This window comes from Passer domesticus, chromosome 1 (genome assembly GCF_036417665.1).
Source record: "Passer domesticus isolate bPasDom1 chromosome 1, bPasDom1.hap1, whole genome shotgun sequence".
In the NCBI taxonomy this organism is placed as follows: domain Eukaryota; kingdom Metazoa; phylum Chordata; class Aves; order Passeriformes; family Passeridae; genus Passer; species Passer domesticus.
The window spans coordinates 102291558-102317224 of record NC_087474.1 but is presented as its reverse complement, the minus strand read 5'-3'; the positions used below and the strand labels follow the sequence as shown (position 1 = coordinate 102317224).

The following is a 25667-nucleotide window of genomic DNA, read 5'->3' as shown; positions in this document are numbered from 1 at the left end:
CCCACAGCGGGGGTACAGCCCCCCCTGTTCACACTGCAATGCAAACAAGCCCCCTCTGACTCCAGAGGGCTGTGGCACTGCAGCACAGCTTTTGGCTCCCGAGTCATTGCGCCAGAGAGCAGAGATACCAAAACAGGCTGTACAGCAAAGAACTTCTGTCTCAGGCAGCTGGAATAAAATTGCACCTGGGAGTGTGCTGCAGACATGTTTTCACAAAGCATACTACAACTCAAATATTTCTGCGTGTTGGAGACAGCCAGGACAACTGCAGCACAAGCTCACATCTGAGCTCCCATGTGATACAAGCCGAAGAAGTGCCCATAATACCCTTTTTCTCTAACCTGATCAGGAGTAAACCTTTGAGTTTGGCAAATCAATATCAAAGCCCCAGTTATGCAAAAATAAAAAAGCCAACCAAACCAAACTAAAAATCCAACAAATCAGAAGAGCTATGTATTACCAATCAAATGCTTTTCAAACTAATTATGGAGCACAGATCCAGGCAGAAGAAAGAAGGACCTTGATGTTTGGAAAATTAAAGATGCTCTAAGGAAGCACTGCACAAAATGTCGTATGCAGACATTAATAAATGTTAGTCAAAAATGCCAATAAATTGACTTTCTGGGCTCTTAAAAATTCTCTCTGACAGAACAATGTCGACCAACAAGGCATTGTTTTAATAAAAGGTAATAAGCCACAGCCTGTGGAATGTTTCAGATATGAAAGCTACTTCAACTGTTCATGGAATAATATAAAAAATCCACATTGTATGAGTGCCTATCCACACACAGTCAGTGCTGCTACTTGACCATAGTTTAATTTTATGTTTAAACAAGCTGAGACCAGTATAAGTTTACCACATCCCAGGCAAAAGAGCAAAAACACAGTTATGATCTGCAACATGTTTTCTCCAAATATCAAAATGCGCAAGGGGTAGCTTCAGATCAATTATTGCTTTCCCAGCAAATTATTTCCACTGTGATAACTACTAGAAGTAGAAAGACTAATTTTAGCTGGAAAGTTCAGAGAATCTCACAGAGTCGCAGCCACAGTCACAGCTAATTTGAGGCAGAGAAAGTTAAAACACTGTCAAAATATAAATGCTTCCTTCAGCTGATTCATTAGTTTGCATATCATAACAAGGACTTTGTGTTCTTGGGTAAGGTTAGTGCCTCGAGGACATCCTGCAGATGTGTGCATTCCCAGTCTGAGTTTCTTTAATTTGTTATGCAAACATCAATTCTTTCTAAATACTGCAAAAGGGAGGACTTTTTATTGCAGCTAAAAACCATCAGCATTAAAAACAGCTATTCCTGTGATGCTCCTTTTTAGGAGGAAGGAGGACACCATATTGTAAACAGATGTTTACTCATTAGTGAATGGTTTATTTCTCATTAGGAGAGGTTTAATTGGCAGACAAACCCTGACGCAGCTAGCAAGTGAACTCGGTAAGTCCTGCTCCAAGCAAGAAGGCCTGGCATTTTTGACACATTAACTATTTTTCTCCTCAAGGAAACTGTGAACTTTGAAAACCCTAAAGAGCCTAAGAGCAGAAAAGCCTGAGGCTGGCTTATTATTTCACTTTTTCACTTTTTCCTGTGCACATGTATTTTAAAGGTATGGAATAAGGACAGAACTAGCAGCAGAGAGCTGTGTTTTGGCAGCACTCAAAACCGATGAAATTTGGGATTTTTTGCCTTAGAATGGCAGCTGTGGCAGCTCTCCTGCAAGCAAGGCAGCTCCCAGCTGTGCTTTGGATTAAGCAAAACCATTTTGGTGGTCAGCTTGCCCATGTTACTTTACCCAGGCTGTCCTGCTGTGGGTTTTTCATTTCCCTGAGCCAGGCAGGAGGACAGGGGTGAGCAGACAGGCACCCAGGAGGCTGCAAGAGGTGTCTCGGGAGGCTCCCACCCCAGCCACCTGATTCCCTGGCCTCTCTCCCTGAAAACCCAGCCACTGGCTTGCTGGGGGTCACTCACAGCTCCCCAGCACCCCTTCAAGGCCCCCAAAGTTGAGAGAGGGAGGAAAAAGAGGGGCAAGTATTTCTTTGGTGGCCTCTGAGGGGTTGCTTCAAGCCAAATGCTCTTACTCTGCTTTGGGTGATGATGGTAGGGGCTGTTTTTGGCTTTATGCTGAGGTGCATGCAGTGTGGTCCTCACCTGGTATTTAGTTTCAGATCAGCAGGATGGAGCAGGAGACCAAGCCCAATAATGTTCTGGGGGCTTCCACATAGTTTGGGGAGCACCAAAGAGCCATTGGTCTGCAAGGTTCTGATCTCTTTTCCCAGCCCACGTGAAGAAGAGAACACAGACAGTTTGGTTCTCTCAGGGATTAATGTTGTGTCATTTGATGCTGAGCTCCTCAACCTGACTGAGGGACCCTGACTAAATGCCCTGAGGGCAGGACCTTGTCCTCTAAGCTCTGCTTCCAAGAGAGACAAGCCTGAGACAGCAGGTGCTGGCTGTCCTGCTCCATCAGCCCTGGCAGATACAAGCACAGTCAGCTGGTGAGGGGGCAGTGAAGAAGGCAAACAGCCCACACAGCCGGCCCGGACCCGCCATTCGCTTTCTCCTTCTCCTTTTGTTCCGTGGTCTTATGGACGATTTTCTTGCAGAGCCAGTGGAGATGCTGGAAGGGTCCTGACAGGAATTTGACAGGAGGAGTCTGTGGCATTAATGGCAGATCTGAAGAGAGAGAGTGGAGGCAAAAAGAAGAGTACAGTGATGCTTTAAGAGGTCATAGTGTGTTGCTGGACTGGGCAAACTCCTGCCGCAAGACCCACAAGTGGAACAATCCCATTGTAATACAACCCAGCTTCCCACATGAAAATGGAAGATTTAATTTCACAGATTCATGTAATGTATTTTATGATATTTTAAGGATAAATCTGTTAAATTTTGTGTAATACTCCTATTTTATAACAGGGGTCTTCTATGTTTCAGAAGTGTCAAGCAGATTCCAGGGACAGGTAGCAATCTGCCACATTTATGGCACCTTATAATGACTCCCTGATCAGTGAACACTGTCCCAGTGAGGAGATCTAATTAGTTTTGGAGTCAGTGAACAGTGACAGGCAAAAGCATGCATTGAGCCAGCCATACACCAATGAGCCCAGCTAAATCCTATATAAGTAACCTGTAGAGGACATTTGTTATTTAAAGAATGACAAATTATTCGCTGTTATCTTTTTGTCTTCCCTCATGTTTCCTGGAAATGCAATTGCAGAAATACAGTGTTTTGCCCAAATTCCATGATTCTGTGAGTGATTGAACTAGATGATCTTCAAGGTCCCCTTCCAACCCAAACCATTCCATGATTCAGTGGTCTGTACCGTACTCTGGGCTATGGGTGTGGTGTGGCACCAGGATGGTCATCAATACATGCAGCTCACACTGGCTGCAGTTGTTCTTCCAATGCAACTTCTGTAGTTATGAATACCTGTAACACAAAAGCCATCTGGAAAGAGTACTATGATCTCAGCTTAGTCCATTAAGTGGATATGGTGACAGGTGTACATTTATATATATAAATATATAAATATCTATAGAGGTGCTACTGCCACTGAACCTTGCCATGTTTAGGAATTGATTTTCACTTGTCTTGTCATAAAAACTTTGCCTAATTGCACTTCTTATTAATTTCTTTGACATTTTTGGTTAACACAGGAGACTAATTTTTCATTAAGTCAAATTTAAATCTTATTCACATGAAAGATTTGAAAGTTGGAATAAAAAATAAGGGTAGAAGGCAAGCTAATTGTCACTAAATTTGGTGAATAAAGAAACTTCTATATAAGGCTGGTTAGCTGGCTATTTCAAAAGTCTGAATTAGTAAGGACAGGGAGACAAAATTATATCCTTGCCATAACAATTGACCAAAATGCTGGTCTTCTAAAATTGTAGAGAAGTAGAGGATCCTAATAAACATTTAAAAAGGAAGATTTCCCATATTTCTTTTTTCTAACTCTAGCATGCGCTCAAACAGCTATTCTTTCACACTGTGAGTAATTAGTAATATTCTTCCAGTGCTGTAAGAATCAAAAAATTTAAGGATTCCCTGGACATAGCACAGCAGCTAGAGTGCAGACTGCAGTTTGTAAGACTGATCCTAATCTGATAAGGCATAAATAGGAATTTGGCCCTTACCAATGTCACCAAGCAGTACCCTTCCTCTGCCACCACAAGGCTGGCATGGCACAGAGACCCCAGCACTGGGATGCTTGCTCCCTTCTTCAGTGGTCGGTCAATGGTGTTCCACAGCACTGACCAGCTGCTTTCTCTGTCTGAAAAGTTTTTCTTTAGTGCCCTAAGCATGCTCCCAAGGCACTGGCATAACTGGAATGACTCCAACTGCGTCTTGCAAGACACCTTATCCTTCATGTTCTTCTTCAGACAGTTGATAACTGGTCTTTTAAAATGCAGAATCATTCTGCAGTCTATGCCTTAGAGTGCCAAGCAGTCTCCCGGGCTGGGAGCTCCCACTGCTCCACTGCTGCTCCCTCGATGTGTCTCTGGAAATCAGCATGCCAAGCTCCTTCAAACTTGAGCTCCCAAACACATTTTCTGGAGACAAAGGAAATACAATGGCTGTCTTCCCATGAAGATTAAATGCTTTGAGGAGAAGCATGTTATAAAAGCACATTAGATATTTCACAGCAGACAGAGCTGGTTGGCTTTTTGTGGCAAGCATGCAGAGAGGGATCAGGCAACCTGGGATTTAGGGATGTCTCCATTTGTAAACCGTATCTGAAAAAGAGGCAAGAGTTGCTTCTCTCTGGTTGTTCTTTTTCTCTTCACCCATTCTCTCTCATTTCCTTCCCACAAGATACAAAGATCCAAAGAACATATCATATGCTACTGGAAATAACTGTAAAACTCCAGGACAAGACAGCTGTGAGTCAAAGTGTTCAGTATATGTTCTACAGTGCTGCACAGCTGATTTAGAAATAAAACCCAATGTACAAGTTTGCTAGCCATATACTGAGATAGAAACAGGGCTTTAAGATAATCACAGCTCAATACTTTTAGGCTCAGGATGGAAAAAAAAACCCTTCTTTCTTTCCATAAAAACTATGTTTCCAATTTTTTTTCTTCCCATGGGAAGTCAGTTACAATACCATATTGTAACAGGTTAGTGTTAAAGCCAGGTAATGACAGTGCAAAGGCAATTTTCCTCTAAGAAATACCATCCCCTGCATCTCTGTGAAACTACATTATCCAAGGGACACAAACTCTGATATTAATATACTGTCATTTAATTTAAGAAGGGTCTGATGGGTCTGACACAACCCCCACCATAGTCTTTCCTATTAATGCAAGATATTGCCTTGAGAAAAACACTTACTGCAGCATTTTGAACCCTGTCTGTATTATTTTAAGGCAAGACAGAGTATGATTGTCTTTCAGTTAATGATGTGGCAGGGGGTGGCTTTTTGCCAAGATTAGGTTAGACTCCTTTTAAGTTGGAGCCTTTAAGATCCACCTGGACAAGCAATAATTAAAGGGAATAGCAAATTAAGTGTATTAGGAAGGGGAAATGATTTACTAACCAAGGGGAGAAATAATTTATTAGAAAAGAAAACTTTTCCTTTAAGCTGAGAGAGTCAAATTACCTCTTTCACAAATCATTTGCCCTGTTGTTAGTAACTCAATTTTTTAGCTTTTCCTCCTCCACAAAAATCCTCCTGACCCACAAGTCTGTGGCTACTTCTTGCCCTGGGGCACTGTTCCCTGGCATACAGAGCCCATCCTGGCACGTGCTTTCTGTGTCGGCTCAGTAAGACTTTCATTTTCCCTGCAAAACTATTTTGGGACAGGGTGGAGAGATGGAGAAGAAAACTGGGGAAAGCATTTTTGGACAGATTCTACATGCTCTCCAATGACAGAAGTAGTGAAAGAAACCAAGATAGAGCAGCCTGATGGAGAGTACTCCCCTGAGGCTCCTGTTCATGCACCAAACCAAAAACATAGAGTTTAAGTCAACTGACTGAAACTGGAAAGCAAGAAGTCAGACATCAAATGGGGGCAGGCTGTCGTACTTTTCTAGCAGATGAGCAAGCAAGAGCAATACTTGAGTCATCCCCATCACTGATTATTCCTTTTAAAATGTTTTTTTTCTGTAATGTATTATTGGATCTTGCACCATTGTTACAAGTGAGACCCCAGGATCAATAACAATTAATAACCCCCATGTTTATTAAAATTCAGCCACAGTGGCCCAGCATAGCATGCAATTATAAACACAAAACAGATGCAACACCATCTTCTCTATAGTCAGCGAAGATTGCAATCTGCAAAACCACGGAAATTTGTGTCCTTGATTTAATGGTTTAAAATGCAGGAAAGCTGTTTACATTCACTGTCAAAATGTTTGCATTACATATGCTCACTGCCCCTGTAGTGGAAATATTTTTCCACTAGCAGTGCAGAATAAGCACAAAATGAAGATGCACCGCTCCTACTAACAAAATGCTGGCATAATGCAGTTTCACCTCTGCTAAAACATTTGTTAGTGACTCATCACACTGCGTTATTTGTTCCCTTTACCTTGGATAGACTTCCTGAGAAATTTAGTGTTATGCACATATTTTCAACACTCCACTGATCAGATAGCCTTCTGTACAATGCTGCAGACACTGTTTTCGTGTCCTAAAAGCATTAGCAATATGGAAAATTTTTTAAGCCCTTGATTGCAAACTTTAGATTACTCAACTAAATATGGAAAAGGTGCAGATACCTTTCCTGACACACATTTAGGAGCAATAAGGTAAGCTGGAAATTTTAATTTCTATCTTCAGTTAAAAGATAATGATGATTTTCAAGTCAGTAGTCTAAAATCAGTCTGTACTTTAGAATTTAGGAATGCAAATCCCAAAGAGATTCTGGGACATTTTTTTTTAAATCTCCAGCTAAGATATCAGTGGACACACACTGGAGACATATAATATTCTGCTACCAGAAAGTCTTTTAAATGCATACCTGGACACACAGACATAGTGTTGATAATGCTTATGTTAATAGCTATGAAACCCAGAGTTTCTCATAAGTCTGCAATACTTAATTTAATTTACATTGACACTATACAGACTTGCCTATCTTTTCTCAGGTTTTCCTCAGTTTCTGTGGGATTATTCCCAAGATAAAGCCCCTGCCCAAAATCAAGGTCATAGTGTTTCATGCTAGCTGTAGAGCATGATTCAGACACTGTTACTTTGTTCCTGATGGCAAATAATTTCTCTCTCCAGGTAAGCAATTGGTGCATCAAAACAACCAAAAAAGGCAGGTATATTCCATGCAAATAATACCAGATTCATTTATTTTTGTTAACTACCCTATAGCAAGATTTACTGATATGTTTGATTCATCTTTTGCAACTAAATACAATGTATGAAATACATATAAATTATTATGTATTTTATAAATATAAAAATATTATGCAACAGTTTTCCACTGTTGAATCTCATGGAGAAAACGACATTATTTAGTGAAATGCACAGTGTGAAGGATTTTTTTGCAGGTTTTTTTGCTTAGCTTTTTTTACTGTGTGGTTTCTTTGCTTGTAAAGAAACAGAAGATGACTTACATCTGAGCATGTTGAGTGAATTCTGCAGATATTTTGGCTGCAGTAAAGGTTTCTCTTGACTATGTTAAAAAGTTTGTTGTCAAGAATATTTACTAACAGGCTCTCAAGCCGCCATCCTGCAGCCAACCAGCATCTGTTAACAACAATTTGCCTTTGGTTAAATGCAAAAAAAAAATTAAGCAAACAGTAATTTTTTCTAGTTAAGGCAAATACTGCTTGACTGGGAGAATCTTTCTCTACCTGGTTCAACCTTGTAAAAACAGGGTCTTTTGCCTTCAGCTTCAAAAATTTGCATATAATTTTAGGGACTTGATTATGCCACAACAATCTGGCATTACAACATGCCTAAAATACATTATCTCCATCAGTCAAAGTACAAGATGGCTAGGATAAGGGAATGGTTGTTATCCACACATGGACGGCAACATGGATTTCTTCCACAGCTCTGTTTAACAGGAATGAATCAGGCTTTCTGTCTTTACAACTGGGCATCCACAGTGTGTGTTTTCACTGTGAACAGATTCAGTTAACAACTCTAATCTGTTCCTTGTGGGGTAGAACAGAATATTTTGGAGACTTTTATACTCCATTTCTGAGGATGTCTAAACAATGTTCAAACACATACATATGCAAAAGTGCATTTTTTTCCTGTTTGCTGCTGCTCACATTACATGAAGATGGCATACATGTATTGAAACAAACGTGACTCATATTTGAATTGCACGTACACTCAGAGCAACGTATTCTAACATGCTAAAAATGCAATCCCCAGAGACAAACTCACTGAAATTGATCTTCAGCTGCTCAAAATACAAGTCAGTTCTTCTATATCCAAGTGAACTATTCTCTGACCTGGCTGCCTTCTGACATTGCTGGTGGAACAGACTGGGGTGTTTCCAGAGTGTTTCTACTTCTCCTGTATTCAATCATTCAAGACATTCTCTGAAAGAGAAAATACTTTTTTTTTTTTAATTATTCATTCGTTTCTCATACTGAGGTGTCATATGTTATAGTACAAGCCTGGGATTACTAATTTAATTTTAGGTTAATCACCTTCTGACAGTCACAAACAGCCCTTTTCAGACAGTGTATGCCTATTTTCTATTTGCGGCATTTGTTTTCTCAAAGCTATTTCTCTTAAATATTGGAAGATGCAGGGATACAGTTAAAGAACGTGGGTAATGTCTAAGAGACCTGCACAAAAAGTATAAGATGAAAGCTAATTGGTTTGCAATTTTGCTGTGAATTCAAAACTTAGAGTAGGGTCACTAATTCTGTGGCCTTTCAACTCCTCTCAAGGTGATTTATGGGTTTGTGCTGAAACACTATAGCAGACTTAATGGTTTTGCATGGTTGAAGCATGAAATAAGGTGTAACCTGAGTGTTTTCACTGGATGTACGTTTGTGTTTGGGAAAGTTTTTGAGTCCGAAATTTCAGCCAAATTGCTACATTGTAAAACCTATAGTCACATGAGAACTTGGGGAAAAAATCTAATTAATGGTTTTTCTGAAAATGCTACAAACTCATCAACATCAAAACACTTAGATTCATACTAATTTTATTTGATTGAGCATTCTAAAAGAAATCTAAAAACATCCAAGTCAGAGTCCTTGCTTTATAGTGACATGGAAACTAGTTCAGTTTTTATCTACAGCTTGATGGTTCAGAACATTCTTTACAGGGAATGTTGCACTCCCTTTACAGGGAGTGTTGCAAATTCAAGAACTTTCTGATCTAAAACCCGTTTCCTTTTCCCTAAGTCCTCCAGCACACTGAAAGCTGCCATGGTCACCTTCTGGAGTTCAGGTACATAAACCTTGGAGACCTTTAAATTTTGACTGCTACTCATTCAGCAGAGTGATGCTGCAGGTTGCAGACTGCATCCTAAATACAAGAAGGAGACAGCATTTGAGATTTCAGTTAGGTTCAGAATATAGAAAACATTTCCAATCCCTAGCTGGAGTTCATAAACAGCTGTGAACCCTAGGAATATCTTAGGAAAGTACTCACTGTGAGGTGCTCCAACATTTACCACAGCAAATCCAAGAATTTTTCTTTGTTTCGTTGGTCTGTCAGGTTGTTCTCAGCTTTTACCTAAGCAAAAAAATCTTTTAAATCTCTCTCTTGGAGATTAGTAGCACCCCTATTCTCACCCATTTACATCCTTCCCTCCTTTCCATGATTCTGAAGAAGTACAAGTCTTTGCAAGAAAAACAAAGAAAATAGCAAATTCAAATTCAGTTGAGCTCTGGGGATACAGAACTCCACTGAATTTCCTTGATAACTTCATATAAATCCATTTTTGTAGCCGCAAAATTCTATGACATTTAACTACTTGCATATTCCTGAGGGCTTTATGTACAGACACACCAAGGTCCTGCAGGCAGCCTTTTTACTACAATATTTTCCCTCTTTCATTGCAAGTACAGATGAAAAGGGTTGCTTTCAGATCTCTATCCCAGCAGTCTCCACAAAACTCCAACTGAAAAACTTTTCCGACTGATTTTTCCTTCTCCATCAGCCTAGTTTATATGTGGCCAATATTGCATTTCTTAGCAAACCGTAACATGCAATCCCTCTGTAAGCTAATGAGGAAGAGAAATTTATGAATTTCATATGGTTAAGTACATTCATAAATAAAAATCCATTTGTAGTGCTCAGACAGATTTGTTGCTGAGGTTTTATGCTGTAATACAATTTTTAGTTACCCTTGGATGTTAGAGCTTGTTAAAATCCTTAAAGTTTACTGAGTCCAGACTATCAAACTCTAGCCATAATGGTGCTTCATTGGTTCAATATATGAAGAAGTAAGTCCTCAAAATAAAAATTCCCTTCCTTTTCTCTCATCAAAAAATGTTGAAATTGGCATAAGCAACCCAGTGCTTTATAGAACAGAATCTGGGGATCATACAAATAGCACATGGAGAGCCAGTAAAGACAGAGGCTATATGTGTTTTAAAAAATTAGAGGCAGAAAATAAACAAACATATATTTAAAGATGCAACTGTGTTTATTTACTTGATGGTTCTGCTGTAAATGTTTTCCTTTGCACTCTACATAGCAACAACCTGAGCATTCTCCCTTCTGTCAAGATGGTATCCAAGTGACAAGCAGAACTGTAGAATTAATAAAAATTAGATAGGGACCTGATTTAACTGTCTCACTTTTGCCAGCTAAAATAATTTTCTTCCAGAGCACAGAGTGGTTGTGATGGATTAACTTTTCTCTAATGAAAGTGTATCAAAAAGGAAATAAAGAAAAATTTACTACTCTGATGTTTGTGCATAAAATTAAAAACAGTGATGTGAATTATTGATCTGACCTGTTAATAGCAAATGCAAATTTCTTTCAGAAGAGCATTTCTGGAAAAAAACCCCAAACCTTCCCTTCTTTACTACTATCTTTTGAAATGTTAATTTCAAGGATAAATTTATCTCAACCCAAAGCAACTTTATGGGTGCAGGGGATTTAGGAAACACAAGTAGCTGGCAGGATAGGGATCTCTGTCTAAACTGCAGAACAACTTTGTTTGATGAGCTTTGAATATCAGTTTGATTTTCAGGCTTGATGTCAATAAACTGTCACTTAATGTTGTTTCATTTCTTTCCCCACTTATTAAAAGCATTCAGGATGACCTTCAAGCACTTGGTGGGACACACAAACATACACACACACAAACATTAGTATATTGGTGTGTTTCTTTGAGAAGTGTAGGTAGAGATATGCCAGTTTCTATGGTAACAACAAGACTTTTACATTAGTAACAGAAAAATAGGTGTTGAGATAGAACCTCTTAGAAATTGTCAGTGCTTTAGTTATTTCCAGTGCCAGATGCTGCTTTCAATTAATACACATCTAATTTGTAAATAATGGTACAACCTTCTTTAGGAGTGAAACACTTTGCTGGTGTGTAACAGGTATGTGGTGGGAAAAAATGCTGCAATGCATCAGAGGAAAAATATTCTGCGAGGAAAGATTTCTGCTTGCTGTGGGATTCTCATGGTATTATTTTTGTAGCATAGTGATTAATTTGTCATTCATCGAAAGAACTCACTGATGAATTGAAACATTAAGGAAAGTTCAAGCAAACATAATGAAACTGCATCTTGATTCCTGGTTATTTTTTAAAATTTTAATTTAACATTAAGAAATCCTACTTTTGGCAGGTTAATAGCTATCATGGCATGCTATTGTCATTATTTATAGTTAAGCCTGACATTTCCTAGGCAAAATAATTTGACCAGGCAAGGTTTATGTGTGCTGCCTGAAATGGGTGCAGGAGTTCTCTATAGAGGAAGATCCGAGCTGGAATGATTCTCCCAGAGAGAGGAAAAACCATGACATGGTTCATATGAGCATCTTTTTTCACAGAAGCTCACATTTTCAACCAGCTTTTCAACTGGTGCAGAAGCTCCTGTTTCCACAGCCCACAGCCCAGAATCAGTAGGAAAATGGGCATGTTGAGACAGAGGAGGGAGTGGTTGCAGCACTCTGTAGTCTCTGTATTGTGGGTTGCATGTCCCTCATAAATCGGGTCAGTCCTTTCTATCAACTCTAATTCATGTAAGCAGGGCACGCTTGGGTTCAAAGCAGCCCAGGAATGACAGATAGGATGATGACTTAGTGGTTTTCCTGAGCTTTGAGGCTGTAATGTACCATTTAATCAAATGTACATTACAGCTCTCTTAATCAACAGAGCCCAAAATGCAACCAGACTTGCAGTGATTTTGCTCCTTTTTCAGGCCCATTGATTTGAGCAAGGCTCTGTGCAGGCAACCTTATAAATGGTAAGAGTGAGGTCTGTACCGTCTCAAGGTTGGTCTCTTGCCCTTTCTCACAATCTTGCAAATAACAATAATTATATCTTACCCATCTTCTCTTTCTTTATAGAAAAATATGACAGCTCTTTTTCTTCATAACAGAAAGGAAGTCCTGCTCACTATAATTAAAGCAATGCCAGCTGTTTGGAGCTGCTGGAAACAGTAAACTGAGCAGCCATTACTTCTCAGTCAGAAAAAAAAAAAAAAAGAAAGTTTTAAAAAGTAAGTCTCTGTTTATGATGGTACCTATCCAGGCCCATTATAGTGCTCTCTGAACAAATCATACCTTTCAGTGTGATAATCTCAATTACAGGTAAACGTGGTTATTTTATAGGAGCACGATCTTGCAGACACAGGATTGAGATTTTTTTTTTTTTGTTTATACTACAGAATTTTATAGATCATCCTACTTATGCATCCACACTTAATTTTGAAGCCAGATAAAATCCTGAACTTCTGTTAGTCAGGTTAGACCAGTTCTTCCAACAATACAAGGCCACTGCTAGCATGCTTGTGTGGACACTCCTGTGCAGACATTACCTGCCACTCTACAAGCAGTTTTTTGTTAAAAACACTACAATTACACTCTTGCTTTTTCAGCATTTCACTGGCTGTACTTTCCAGCTTGAAGACTTGGGATAGTCACAATCAGTTTGGCTATGAAAGCCCCAGTGTGGTTTCCATCTTTGTCAGCTCAGAGGAATCATCCATGCACAGAAATTTGAGTATTTACTCAAAGAAGAAAAATTTAAAAAACACACAAACCACTATCTAGACCCTTAAGAACACACTGAAAAATGTCAAAGCAAACGTGGAAGGAAGAAGACCAACTACCACTGCAAATGTATTTGATTATGCTTTTCAAGCCCACATGGTACTCAGGGGTTGAAATTCATGAGATTTTAAGTGAAGAAATTGAAATAAAGTGAATTATACCATCAATAAATGAACTAAGATGTTATCCAGCTTCTCTGAAGCAAGATGAACTTCAAAATACTATGAACAGAAGTTTGCAAAGGATGATGTACAGTCATTACACTTTGTGGACATTTTCTTCTTCCTAGTATCGTCCAGGCTTCAGCATCTTATGCTTTCTGCTAAGAATGATGGCATAAACTGTAAAACTGTCCTTTTTGTACATCACCAGTGCATGATAAGGAGTACCAGGAGAAATTGCAATGATCTCTGCTGCAGATCAGAACAATCAGAATTTTGCCATTTAATTTTTTTTTTTGTTGAAAAACAAAGTTTCATTTTGGTACGTAGACAAGGTGGGTTTTTTCCCCCTTAAAACTGAGAAATAATAAGAGATAAAATGAACAACAAGAAGAAAATAAAGAACAGTTCTATGAAAATGCAGCTTCTCAGTAAGATGAATAAGAGTACTTAACAGTTATTATTGGTCACATTGTACACATGAGGAAAGCATCTCCTGCTGTCCAGTTCTTCTCACTGCCACCATCCACACAGGATGGGAGGTTTGGGCAAGTGCATTTGTGCTTTTATTTCCTAAATCCTTCCACCCAATGGAATTTGTGTCCTTTATAAACACTCACAACCATTTTGTTAAACAACAAAGTGATAAACTTAAACCTGTAGAGCCCACTTAACATCTAACCTAATCATGTAATTTCCATTATTTTTTTTTTGTCTGGCCACCATACTTGCTTCTACTGCCTCTCATCAGCAGAGAGAATAATTTTTCATTACAGACCAGGTCCTTATGAGTCAGAAGTGAGAGTCTTTTATACCGAGGCCGAGACCTTAAGAGCAACAGTTAGCATTGCAACAGCATCTAAACATCTGTAGGCACTGAAAAAGATAAAATGTCTTTTTTTGACTTTTCAATAAGTCATGCAGCTTCCCAGATTAATGAGAGAAATACCCTAATGATTCATCAGTGCCATTTTTGTCTAGCTGCTCAAAAGGTGAAATGAGAAAGAAAAAAAAATCAAAGTACCTCCTAAATTCTTACCTCAGGACAGTTCACTTAGTCAGTCAGTGACTTTCAGTCCTTTCAGTTCCCTGAAATAAAGCTGTCTTGAAGGTCTTGTGTATCTCAGTGATGTCAACTTTTTCTGTACTTTTTCCTCAGACCAAACAGATTGACAACCACTGAGAAGAGTTGCAACCTTCCCCCTCCCTCACCTCACTGCCTCTGCACTGGCACCTGAACCTTGTTGGGCTGCTTTTAGACAGGGAAGCTGGGCTGGGTCCAGCACCCAGTGCTGGGAATGCTGCTTTCCACAGCTCAAAATCCCACCCTTAGATGATGGTACTATACTTGCACCATAGACTGCATGGGGCTCTTCTCAGCACCTCAGAAGGGCCCCTCACTCCCATGCAGCTGGGCACTGGAGCTTCCAACTCCTGCCTGGACCACCCTCTTTTTGTCAGTGCCACATGAGCAAGAGAACCTCTGTCTCCAAAACTGAAAAGGTTCAACCAATCCTTTCCTGAATAAGGGTACAGTTTATGTGTGTAGGGTTTCAGACCTGGTTGAAGTAGGAATCTGAATGAAAGGATTTGTGGTCCTCACCCCAAGGCCCTGCTTTTCTTGAGAAGAACAAGGTTTCCTTATGGTAACAAGGAATATTTGCCAGAGCTCCCCATGGGAGCAGAGACAGTGGGAGGGGAAGGCTGCAGCACCTGCCTGACATGTCAGAAGGATCACATGCACACCAACAAGGCAAAAGCCAAGCAAACCAACTACAAAGTTAAAAACTGAATAAACTTTTGAGAAGAGACACAATTAGCAAGGCTATATGCAAATTCCAGTAGAGATCCAAGCCAACACTTTTAGGCTCTAGACACATCCTTGAACTACTGTAGCAATAGTGCTGGATCTCATAGGACTGTTGAGTGTAAGGGCCTGTAAAGGATAAAAATCTTAGCAAAAAAATAGGCATGAGGTTCACATTACTGTATTCATCATGAAAAAACAAGTGATGGTGAATAAAGGCAATATATTTTTACACTGCAAAAGAATCTCCAAATTTCTCTTGCAAGAATTCTTGTGAAGATTTGAAGACATAACTGCCTTTCTTTCATGCTTACTTTTTTAAACTCAAAATCACTTACATCCCTTGTAACTTACTTGAAATAGAATCAGTATTATTTCCAGCTTAGGAACTGGGGCAAACTTTAGGTTCTGATCCTAAAGGTCCTTCTATACATGCCTAGCTTTATAAGCATGAGTGGAAGTTCTGTTGGCTTGCAGGAGCTTTGAATAGAGGTTGCATAAGCATATAGGTAATTTTCTCCCTCTGTGAACTGAAAATATCTGTTGCATCTTTTGAGGTTAGCCCACCCATAGTAAAACTGAGCCATACTCATCTCTTGGTCAGCTGTGCTGTTCAACAGCTTGTGGTGCATAGGGATCTCATAATAGAATATGAAAAACTTTTATTTCTGTAACAGTCATTTGAACACTATATTCATTAAAAGGGGGTTAGTATGTAATTTTGTTCTCTGGTTTTCCACGGGTCTTTCACCAGACTCAAGCCTACACCTTATTTTCCTCCATTGTCTGGATGCCTAGCTGGGCGAGGTTAATGCTGGTATTGCTTTGAATTACACACCTACTAATCATTTACCCTCAAAAGTGGTAGCATTGTGGAAGCACACAATGTGGTGCACTGCAGGTAAAGGTATCACCAAGCTGCCAATCATTTCTTAAATGCATCTGCTGTTGTGGCATTTCTGTAAGATGGCCACAATTCCTCTTTTTGAACACAAGAAATTTCATGTGGAGTAGGAAATCCCTTGTTTTCTTTGCCCTTACAATTGCATTTAGTTTGCTCAAAAACCACTCATGACATCATGTAGAAACAGCAGTTAGGGAGGGGGCTTTTGTTTTTGTTTGGTGTTCCAGACAGGATTTTTGGTTGTTACCTAGATGGTTTTAAGGTTTTCTCATAATTTCTCAACCTGCGATGGTTTTTCTGTATTGTTGCTTTTCAAAAATGTGCTTTCACAACTATCAAATATCAGGAAATGTTGTTCTGAACTTTGCTAAAATCTGCTTTTAAAATTTAAGCGTGAACACCACGTGCATTACAATGGTTGCACTCCCAAGGAACACAGTTTCGACGTGCTTCATTTTCAAATCCCACTTGGTGCTTCCCTTGACTCCTCACCCCTGCCTGCAAGAACCATCTCCTCAAAAAGCTTTGGGTTTGAATTAATTTTTCTCCTTCTCTGAAAAGCTGCCCTGGGCCATGGCTGCCTTCAGGAGATCTCCCCAGGGTGGCTGCCCCTCCCTGGTTAGCAGATGCAGGGGCAGGGGGGCTGGGCTTGCTCTCTTGCAGGCATTAAGCAGTAACCAACAGCAGAGATTTATTTGCATTATGCTGACCCAATAAATAAAACCGATCTTGACTCTGTAATGTGGAGTGAAGAAAAAGCAAGTAAAAAAATGTACTGGTAAGGAAAGAATCCAAGCACCAAGCAGAGAGAGGTACAAGAACATTTTTCTTTTGAGATTTGTTAAAACAAGGGGTACACCAAATAAGTGGTAAATGCAGTGATGATGAAAACTTCCACAAGTGCCACAGGGCATTTCTGCAGCTCTTACTCAAGCAGTTAAAATTTTTCTCAATATGGAATCTAAGGAGAGAGAGCGCTTTGTTTTTATTTCTGAATCAGTTTTTCAAATTCTTCTGACAGTTTCAAAGAATTTTTTTTTCTGTCAGAATACTAGAATGGTTTAAGGCAGATTGACAATAAACATCCAGAAATGCACTGGTTTCTCCTTAAAATAAAAACAAACAAAGAAATAAAAGAGTAAGGCTTTCTGGGTGCATGGAATTTGACACAAAAAGCAATTGAAAGTATGTCCCAGACCTCAGCATTAGCTCTTGGCTTCTCTGCACTGACGAAGAAAATTAACTGGTTTAAGAAACGCATATGAAATTTCCCATCTGGCTGACAACATGGATGTTTCTGCTCACTGTGACAATCTGAAAACGCTGCTGAGATGTTTTAAAGTCAGTGTTTATATCTAAAAAGCCAAATCTTCCACAGCTAAGGTGGCTCTCCTTGCTTCCCTAAGATATAAATTAAGACAAAAAAGTCCATCTGAAACTCATTTCTAAAGGTGCACAACCATGATAAGTGTACTTTGATTAGTGCTCTTTAAAATTCATCTTCTTACTCTGAAGTCAGTTTTTACTTTCAAAGTAGTTTTTGTCCTCCATCAAGGAACATTTAATAATTGGGTTTAAAGCACGTACAACTGTAGTTTGTATTTACTTGCTAATCAGATTAGCATTGCTAAATACATGTGTCATGTGAAGGTATACTGCTACACTCCTTCACTTTCAAAGGCTTCAGGTACTTTGGAAAAACTGATGATGTTATGACAGACAGGTAAAGGGCACCATAAAGCTGTCTGCTAGATACAGCGTATGCAGAAGCAATTTGCCTTCTAAAACTCTGAACATGATATTCTCTAATATTTCCTGGCAGATCTTCAGTAGCTAGAAAATAAGCATTTCCATATGTAAGAAAATATTCCTTTGAAATGTAGATTTTTCTTTACAAGAAAAGAACACAGAGAGAATTGCATTTTTAAGCTAAGGGTTCATTATTATTTATTTTTCTGCTTTGAAAAATGTTGTGTGTTTCCCATACAGCACTTAGGTGGTAATTGCAATTCTAGCATCAGCTAAATTACTGTTAACAAACCTCCTAGCTGTTTTTGTCCACTAAGAAAAATCTCTAAACAAACATATTTTGGCTAATACGTAGCTCCTCGCCAAATACTTGGGTAATGTTAAATTTAATACACTGCAGCAAACATAACTGTATTTATCTAATATTTGAAATGTGCTCACAACACTGCCCCTCTGTTCTGCTGCTATAGTAGGGTGTTTTCCCCTTTAAGGAAAGCATTTTAAAATGGTTGCTAGTCATCTCAGTTGCTGCAACCACATGATGCAATCTATTGTCAAATTAGTGGGTGGCAGCAAGTGGAAACAGATTTCACCAGCAATAAAGCCCGTCCCATGATTTCATCTGTTCACAGTCATACAATCTCTCAGCCCGTTCCTCCTGTTTGATCCGAAGGCTCTGTCCACATGGAAGCTGATCCTTGCTATCTTGAACACTGCTGCTAAATAACAGACTTTGTCTTTGTGGATGGTTTTCACTAAATGGAATTTTGGGAGCGTACAGGGAATTAAACCATTTAGCACAGAAAAATGTGCACGTTTTTTAAAAACTGGGCTAAACGCACAGATGTTTTGCCAAGTCAGAACTAAACCTAAAGAAAATAGTAACAAAATATTTGCAAAAGAGCCCAAATCTAATTAAAGTTATAGAAGTTATATTTTTAAAAGGCTGAGCATATTATACATATTTATAAATGAGATTAAAATTATATATCTGAAGTACAGATAAATTAATCTACTTAGTATTAAGTTAGTGGTAATCGCACATGAATCAGCAAAAACACGGAGAGTGAGGCAAAGGAGAAAATTTGGTATAAAAATAGGTACAAACTTGTCATGTACGTGGAAAACCAGAATATTTCTAACCAGAAGTATTGTGTTTTTCTTATGGAATAGTGTCATGATACTTACTTCTAATTTTAAGTGCCATTAAAATCATCATCACAAATTATAAAACCCGTCAGGTGTTCTTGGTTCTTTGTGAAATATCTTCAGCCATTCCTGGTCCAGTACAGCCAACAAACTGCAGGTTCCAGGGCCAAGATCTTGAATTTCCACATTCATCTTGTAATGATAATACTAAGAGGAGTGGGGGATGGGAAGCAGAGGCACGAAAACAAAAAGTTTGGAAGAGAACCACAGTGTGGGTAACAGAAGGCAGAGGTTTGCCCTGTTTTTATACCATACTGAAGCAGTCACAGGGACTCAGGGACCCTCCTTCCCTCACGCTGCACACTTCCCCTATTTCCCAAAGACTTCTAGAAGAGAGCAATTGTCTTGTGCACTACTAACCTATGGGAAAGATCACTTTTCAAGGAGTGCAAGTTCCCTTGTGACACCTTACCACCAGGGAAACATGCTTTCTCAGCCCCCTGCTCAGGGCGAGGCTTTGACCAAAAGAACGCTCCATAACTAATCGTCTGCAATACTGCTCTACAATAACTATCTATTCCAGTTTGAAATGAGGACAATTGCAATGTTCTTCAGACCCTGGACCACCAGCTGAACATTGATTATTTGTGAATAATGGGATTCCCACTTAATGAGCTGGTCAGTTAAATTAAACATTAGTATTTGTGCTGTCAAATAACATGCAAAGGCCGATGAACAAATTTTTCTGGAGAAGTAAATGTCACAGACTTCATTTTTGGAGAACTGCAAGCTAATGTGCAGATCAATAGGATCACCATTTCCTCAATAACTATGGAAATGCTAGATACAGTGCATGGCATGTGTTTGAATTTCTCAGCCCTTTCTCAGATGAACTTTGACTACATAAGGAATCTGGCTATGAAATATATCAACAAAGGGGATTCTTGTGACAACACCTAATTCTGCATCCTTTATAAACTATTTCCACTGAAATTTGGTTCTCTTCTGTGTAGGAACCAGGAAGCATGGAAAAACATGGAGCTCTGGATCTAAATGCTGGTCCAATTCAGAAAAGCACTGACTGATGTGCTTAACCTTGCTTAAGCTTCAGTGAAGTTAAACATGTGCATGGATGTTTTATCAGTGTATTTGCTGGGCTCACTGATAAAACTAGTCTATTAGTGAGTTAGTTTCACAGACAAAAAGAAAGACAGTGGTACGAGACAGAAGTCCCCAAACTCAGAGTTAAAGGCCCTCTTTTTTTTTGTGTATGTAGTCATTCATGTAAATAGACCTGCACTTAATTGTATTTCATTTAATTTCAAACATATCTGTAGTTTATGTAGTCATTCTTGTAAACAGATCTGCTTACAAAAAAATATTTATGCAAGAAGATCAAGTATTTGCACATCTAAGGACCCATTTTGCATGGGCAAATAGTTGTTTACACATACGGATAAAAAATAGGGATCCACAGATATGCAAGTGACTCTGGAATCTTGACACACATCGCCTTACAGGATGAAGCTGGAAGAATGTCAACAGGCAAGAATTATCCAATTAAAAGTCAGCAGTCATGTATGCATTTGGAATTAGTTCTAAAGGCTTTGCAGAAGGAATGTACTGCAGTAAACATTTCATCGTCACTAATTCTGTCCAGATTCATTCAAAGCACATCCCCTTCTGGAGATCCATTAATACATTTTTGATTTAGAGAAAAGTCAGCAAACCATTTGTTTCAGAAAGCTGCCAAAATAAGATTGAGACACGTGTAGTGGAAAAGTATCAGGACTTTATTCACTCTCAAGAAAAAAGAAAATCAGAAAAAACTCCAAAACTACTGAGGATCTGAGAACAAAATCTGGGTCTGGTATTTAAAAAAAAACCAAAAACTGAACATGCACTGGTTGCTATAGAGAGAATCTCTTACTTTCAACCACAATTGCAGATGTGGTGGTGTTGAAGTGAGTATGTATGTCCTATAATATTTAACAGCTATGTAAAAGATGCATAAAAGTGATCTGAGATATTTTTTCCCAAAAAGATATTAGATAATTGTGAGTCATGCACTGACTGCCCAAAGGAATATAGGAACATTCCACAAATAACTGAGACTTAAGTAACCCTAGACAAAACATAACAGTTGGCCAAAAAGTAGTGCTTGTTTACTGATAACACATTAAAAACAGTAAAATAAAACAGGCATTAAACAGTAGTAAAATTTAAAGAATTTACATAGCTGCTCAATCCTTCTGTGTGGAAAACGATGAAAGAAAGTCTGGAGTCACTAATGAGAGGTAAAGAGGAGTACATCTTACCACTAAGTACAGTTCACTGCCAGAGTATCCTCATCCCATTCCCCACCCAGATCAGTGCCTTTCCCATCATGTAAAGCCCCTCCTGACATAAACAAAGCTTACTGCACTGGCCTTTCCTACAACAGATAGTGCAGTGTGGTTGAAAACTCCCTGCTGTTCAAAGCTATTAATACTTGACTCTTAGATCACAGTAGCACCAAAATCCACTGATGAAGGCCACATGATTCTACATTTAAGGCAAAAACAGAGGAAGTAACAGTCTACCTCAGAGAGCTTAAACTCATTGATATGGCCCCATCAGGCAATTTCTCTACCATTTTCTAGATTTGTCTTCTAGAAAATACAGGCTCAAGTTCATTGTCAAAGTGTTATTTTTGCAAGCGGTTGACGCTTGGGTTTAGAATCTTAGAATCATTCCTGTGCAGCTTTGTGCCAATGTTTGACAACCCTTTCAGTGAAGAAATTTTTCCTAATATCCAGTCTGAGCCTTCCTTTGTGCAACTTGAGGCCATTTCCTCTCATCCTATTGCTTGTTACCTAGGAGGAGAGGCTGACCCCCACCTGGGCACAACTTCCTTTCAGGCATTTGTAAGGAGGGATAAGGTTTCCCCCAAGCCTGCTTTTCCCAGGCTAAGCAACCCCATCTCCCTCAGCCATCTTTCATAGGACTTATTCTCCAGACCCTTCACCAGCTCTGTTGCCCTTCTCTGGACTCGCTCCAACACCTCAATGTCTTTGTTGCCCTGAGGGACCCAAAAGTGAACACAGGATTTGAGACGCAGCCTCAGTAGTGCCAAGTACAGGGGGATGATCCCTCCTCTGGCCCTGAGCTGGCCACACTATTCCCCACAAAAGCCATTGGCCTCCTTGGCCACCTGGGCACTCACTGGCTCTTGTTCAGCCACTGTCAGTCAGCACTCCCAGCTCCTTTTCCACCAGCAGCTCTCCAGCCACTCTGCCCCCAGCCTCCAGCACTGCCTGGGGTTTTTCATGATCCAGGAGCAGGACCTGACACATGGCCTTGTTGAACCTCACAAAATGGCCCCAACCCACTGATCCAGCCTGTCCAGATCTCTCTGCAGAGCCTTCCTGCCCTCCAGCACACCATCACTCCATCCATTGGTGTCCTCTGTAAACTTCCTGAGAATACATTCAATCCCCTTGTCCAAATCATTGACAGAGATTAAACAGGACTGGTCCCAATACTGAGCACAGGGGAGCACCACATCTGTCTGATTACCATTTGGATGTAATTCCATTCACCACCATTCTCTGGCCCAGCCATCCAGAAAGCTTCCTATCCAGCAAAGAGTGTACCTGTCCAAGACAAAAGCAGCTGGTTTCTCCAGGAGGATGCTGTGGGTGACAGGGCCAAAGGCCTCATTAAAGTTCAGGTAGAAAAATCCCACATCTTCTCCTTCCTTCAATGAGTGGATCAATTTGTCATAGAGGGAGATCAGATTGGTCCAGCAGGATCTTTCATAAAGCTGTGCTGGGCCTGATCCCTGGTAGTCCTGCATGTGTCATATGACCTAAGATGAGCTGATCCACGACCTTCCCTGGCACCAAGGTCAGGCTGACAGGCCTGTAGTTCCCCAAATTCCCTCTTCTTGTAGGTGGGCACTGCATTTGCTAACCCTTAGTCAGCTGGTACCTCCCCATTTAGCCAGGAGTGCTGGTAAGTGATGGAAAGTGTCTCAGTGAGCACTTCTGCCAAATCCTTCAGTGTCCTTGGCTGGATCGCAGCTGCCCCCATAGGGATGTGCATGTCTCAGTGGTGTATCAGATCACTGACTATTTCCCTTTGGATTATGGGGGCTTCACTCCCCTCCACTGCTCTCTTTTCCAAAGAGCTCAGGAAGCTGGATACTTTGATGACAGCTGGTCTTACTGTGGAAGACTGAGGCAAAGAAGGCATTGAGTTCATCAGTCTTTACCTCATCCTTTGTCGCTATGTTTACCCCTGCATCCAATAAAAGGCAGAGATTCTCCTTACCCCTCCATTTCTTGACAATGTAATTATAGAAATATTCCTTATTTTTTAGAGTAGTAGCCAGATTAGGTTATCATTGAGCTTTGGCCTTTCTAAATTTCTCCCTGCTGCCTGCCCCTTCTTCCAAAAGTCATGAACTCTGGGGTTTTTTTCCCCTGAATTTCAGCCAAAGCTCTCTGTTCAGCTAGGCCAGTCTTTTTTAGCTTCCTTCTTTAGCACATCTTCAAGGCCCTGATGCTGCCTGCTGGTGAGCAGGAACTGTGAGACCAGAGCTGGGCTGAGCTCCAGAGAGAAGATGCCCTGGCCATGACGTGTGGGCCAGGCAGGGCTGGCTCACAGGACCAAAGTCAGCACACACACCTCCATACAGAGATATGCCCCCCAAGTTTGCACTGCTCTGGCTAGCAGGGGAAGACTTAAGAGAACACAAATATATCTTTGTAAATTTGCCATGAGGATAAAAATCAGAGATGAAGACAGGATACAAAAGCTAAAAACAGCTTAGGCATAAAAAGAAACAGCCAGGGGATTTTTAAGTCGTTCCCCAGCCATCAGCATAGTGAGGTTTCAGAGTAGCCAGTCTACAGGAAGAAAAAAGGAGCAAAATCCTTAGGTATTTATAAGCTGTTCATGAAAAGCACACTGTGCTGTGATCACCTGGAACAACAGCGAGTGGCATTGATGAGTTTCTAAAGGGTTTCAGGTTTCTAAGGAGTATTTCCTACAGCCTTCATGTGTTTATCATTTTCACACAATCCAGGATTCACATGATGTTGACAACTGTAATATATTCTTTGTAAATTGCAATTGAATCTTTGAATCTCCAGACAGTTGAGAAACTACTTTCTCTCACCTGTTTAATTAACCATGCCATGTTTTCCAAAGAAAATTAATTGTCTCAGTGCAGCAGTAAGGAAACTCAAAGGTTTGAAAGAAAAATAAATATGAGCATGCAGCAGAGTAAACATTTATCCAATAAACATTTTCACAGCTGAGTTTCAAACTTCTCATGTTCCAGCTTCTTATATTTTATAATCTCATCCCACTTGGTCCTGGCACCACATCTCTTTGAGATATGCCTCATGGGAAAACACTGCCTTGGTAATCAAAACATTTAGACTGCAGAAGAAATATAAAACAATTCTCAAAGAAGGTTTATGGTGCAGCAACTTCACTTGTAACTTTTTTGTTACAGATCAGTTTGTAATTTTTTCCTGCTTGGTCCTTAACAATTGAATAGAATTGGTTTTGTATCAAGCCAACTCTACCCTGGTCAGCTCAAGTTTTGGCAGATGTTTCCTCTGAGCAGAAGCCTATAACGCTCCTGGCGACAAGTGTAGTGTGTCTTCTTCCTTACTCTTCTGCCCCTGAGACTATCTCTTGCTGCTTTCCATAACTAGAGTTAACCTTAAAAGTCTCAATTTTAACCAAATTGCAATACCTTTTTTTTTTTATTGCTTTCATTTCTGCTTTTACCAATATTTTTTTAAAAAACACTACTCTGAGAATGGAATAAACAGTTGTACGTGAAAAGGAGAAATGAAAATGATCTTCAGATAGCTGTTCCTACAGCAGAAAGCATTTTTGGTGTTCAGCTGTGCTTATATGATGGAAGAAAATCTTTAGGGTATCTGTCAGTTGGGTAAAGTGGCAATCACTGAAATAATGATGTTAATCATTGTCATTGCAATGCTAAGAGGGCTGAGGCCTTTTCCAAAGATGCTGAAAGTTTCTAATTCTCCGTAACATGATTCCACACAGAATGTTAAAGGGAAAGACCAGCACTTAGTCTTATAAGCTGAGCAACTTTTTCCTTGAAAAAAAGGAATCTGGATAATCATGAAAAATATACCTGCATTTCAACGAGAAGAATTTCAGTCAAGGCAGGAGGAGGTGGGAAGTTCTTTCTGTCTTTGGAAATAGTCTCAACATTTTGCAAACTTCATACTTTGACCCTCTAATATTTCTTAGTCCTTAGAAAAACTGTTGCAGTATCTGCATTTACAAACAGGTTTTAGTGCCCGTGTCCTCAAAGGTTTTTTAACTCTTTAGGTCAGATATGAAAAAATCAGACTAATATAGCATAGTTTCAGTGCAGTCAGTGGAGAGAAGCCATTTATCATAACCAGCTAAAGGTCCCCCTTGGCATATTTCAGCTCTGAAGAGCAGTAAATCTCACAGAAGAAGCAGACACCCTGCCGTCAGATAAGTTTTTGAAACCCAGTGATATATTAAGTATGGTTTAGATTTTGCATTAGTCAAACAAAACTGAGAAACACTTTCCTTTGATTTGTTCCATTTCTGAGTGGTTCAGAGTAAATTTTAAATGATTAGTCGTTGCTTTAATAACTCCATATCTGCATGATCTTGATCTCGGTTTAACTTTTTCTTTCACTTCTGCTCTTGCAT

At 39.7% G+C, this 25667-nt stretch overlaps 2 long non-coding RNA genes across 2 annotated transcripts in view; one reads left to right on the top strand and one right to left on the bottom strand.

Moving 5' to 3' along the window:
- Window positions 1–6626: 6626 nt before the first annotated feature.
- LOC135289046 (uncharacterized) overlaps window positions 6627–25667 on the top strand; it is a 45956-nt gene continuing 26915 nt past the window's right edge. Inside the window, exon 1 of the long non-coding RNA XR_010351855.1 lies at window positions 6627–6765. This is a non-coding gene — a long non-coding RNA (uncharacterized LOC135289046). The remainder of the gene's footprint in view (window positions 6766–25667) is intronic.
- Window positions 9157–14545, bottom strand: LOC135289050 (uncharacterized). The gene is made up of 3 exons (XR_010351856.1): window positions 14378–14545; window positions 9593–9676; window positions 9157–9466 (listed from the first exon to the last, which is right to left on the bottom strand). It is a non-coding gene; the product is annotated as an uncharacterized LOC135289050 (long non-coding RNA).